Source organism: Halictus rubicundus, unplaced genomic scaffold (assembly GCF_050948215.1).
Source record: "Halictus rubicundus isolate RS-2024b unplaced genomic scaffold, iyHalRubi1_principal scaffold0641, whole genome shotgun sequence".
Classification (NCBI taxonomy): domain Eukaryota; kingdom Metazoa; phylum Arthropoda; class Insecta; order Hymenoptera; family Halictidae; genus Halictus; species Halictus rubicundus.
Genome location: NW_027489182.1, coordinates 30,001 through 32,500, shown reverse-complemented (window position 1 = coordinate 32,500; position 2,500 = coordinate 30,001). Strand labels below are relative to the sequence as shown.

At 49.8% G+C, this 2,500-nt stretch overlaps 1 non-coding gene across 1 annotated transcript; it reads right to left on the bottom strand.

Moving 5' to 3' along the window:
- Nucleotides 1–1,258: 1,258 nt before the first annotated feature.
- Nucleotides 1,259–1,413, bottom strand: LOC143364526 (5.8S ribosomal RNA). The gene has a single exon (XR_013084168.1). It is a non-coding gene; the product is annotated as a 5.8S ribosomal RNA (ribosomal RNA).
- Nucleotides 1,414–2,500: the final 1,087 nt, after the last annotated feature.

The window sequence follows — 2,500 nt, the reverse complement described above, 5'->3', positions numbered from 1 at the left end:
AAAAAAAAAAAAACAAAACCATATATCTTATGCGCCACACCAAAGTGTCTTTTCTCTATATAATGTATATATAGAGATTTCTTCATTTTGTTCGTCGATCGGAAACTCTCGCTAGACGATCGGCCGGTTAACTTTAACGTCCGTCGAAAAGAACTTCCGGGGACTGGACGACCGACAGATCGCGCGGTCTCGCGATCGACAATGAAGAAAAAAAGACATGGGGCGACCGACAAAGGTTTGTTTTCACCTTCACCTTCTCGTGCTCTGCGTGACAACACGTTGTGGTGACAACGATGTTCGAAAGCCACTCCATAGAGGAGTATATATATTTTCAACACCCGGTGGGGTTTCTCTACTACACTAGACACACGGGGGTACAGAAACGCTGCACGACGCGATATCATCGATCAAACCAAAGAGACACGAGATCTCGGTCGTCATTCAATTCAACGAACGTGGCGATGGAATCCGCAACGGATTAGCGAGGACACGCGACGACGGGGAAATTATTCGACCCGATACAAGTACGCGTGCGCATCCCGCACAATGCCAAATGTTGCTATGTCCATCAGTCATCAAAGCGTTCGTAGAACGAGAGACCACTGTCTCGCGAACTCTAAGAATATGTTTGTCGAAGTCGCTGGCAACGACGACCCTCCGCCGCAATTATGTGTAGAGAGACACATCCACGCACAGACGTATTTTATTTTATATATCATCTCCCTGGGGCTTACGTTGCACGCCACAGTTGCGCACACAGATTTTACACGGGTGTCCGGTATCTCTTTCTTTATTTGTGTCCATTCACTGTAGTCTCTTGAGACTCTTATACCTTTCGTATACGCATCATTTCAGACGACGTCGGGAGCGCGTAAAATGTTCGAGAGTGAAACGCTTCTTCCGCAATGCGAATCGTTCCAGAGAGAGAGGAGAGAGAGATTTCGATCGTCGGAGCGGTGTTCACGGGCGGTCGTATTGAAAATACGACTCACGACGCCGCAAAACACTCACGCAAGTCCGAATGTGATACCCATTCCTATTTCCTTCTTCTCACGAAGACCGTTAGACGCAATGTAAAATTTGCAATTTTCACAGAACCGCGTCAAACGCCGACGAAACGTCCATCGTTCGCTCGTACGTAGCATCTTTGCAACCCGACTCAGAAACGCTCTTTGCGCCCTCCACAAAATTCGACATGGAGAGGTAAGCGACGGCGGGGACTTACAAGAGCAACGCAAGCAGTATTTGGTTACGTAAACGACCCTCAGCCAGGCGTGGTCCAGGAATTGTATCCGTGGACCGCAATGTGCGTTCGAAATGTCGATGTTCATGTGTCCTGCAGTTCACACGTTGACGCGCAATTAGCTGCGTTCTTCATCGACCCACGAGCCAAGTGATCCACCGTTCAGGGTAATCGTATAATTTGATTTATAATCAATATATAATTATGTCTCTTGTTCTGCGGTTCATAAGAACGCCGATACCTGAAAGCTCCAACCAGCGCGCGAAGGAGATTCAGGCGTCGTTTTTAAGGACGACACACGATCGTCCGTAGAAACGGAAACCGTCGCGAGTACGCGATTGCAATGCGCACACGTATCCGACGGCCGGGCGGAAAATACATTGAAAAACCTTTAAAGTGGAAAACACAGGAGGAGAATTCAGAAAACGACGGGGATCATAGACAACCCGATACTGGATCCCGACACTTCTCCTCCTCCTCTCTCTTATTGGAGAATGAACTCGATAACTAACGGACTTCACAGCCGGCTCTGGCCGTGCGCGATCGTTCGTCCCAAGCTCTTGTGCACTGTATTATCGCCACACAGAGAGTAGAGTGTCAGAATCGCACACAGCTTTACGCGAGCTACGCAGCCGGTCCTCTCGAAACACATTTCCAATTGTGCACGGAGAACGATTATTCGATACTAGCGGACTTCACAGCCGGCTCTGGCCGTGCGCGATCGTTCGTCCCAAGCTCTTGTGCACTGTATTATCGCCACACAGAGAGTAGAGTGTCAGAATCGCACACAGCTTTACGCGAGCTACGCAGCCGGTCCTCTCGAAACACATTTCCAATTGTGCACGGAGAAAGATTATTCGATACTAGCGGACTTCACAGCCGGCTCTGGCCGTGCGCGATCGTTCGTCCCAAGCTCTTGTGCACTGTATTATCGCCACACAGAGAGTAGAGTGTCAGAATCGCACACAGCTTTACGCGAGCTACGCAGCCGGTCCTCTCGAATATACGTGTTCGTCAACGAACACGCATGCGGCGACGTTTTGTGCTCTATGTCATACGCGAACTCGATAAATAGAGCGGGACTCACAGCCGGCTCTGGCAGCGGTCATTCGTCCCACGCTCGTGTGTGCGCTATCGCCACACAGAGTAGGGTGTCAGACTCACGCAGCTTTAAAAGCGAGCTTCACAGCCGGTCCTTCTCTCATCCTATTCCTCGACGTTCGTGACAGAACACAACGCGTTCACCGCAAGTTTTCC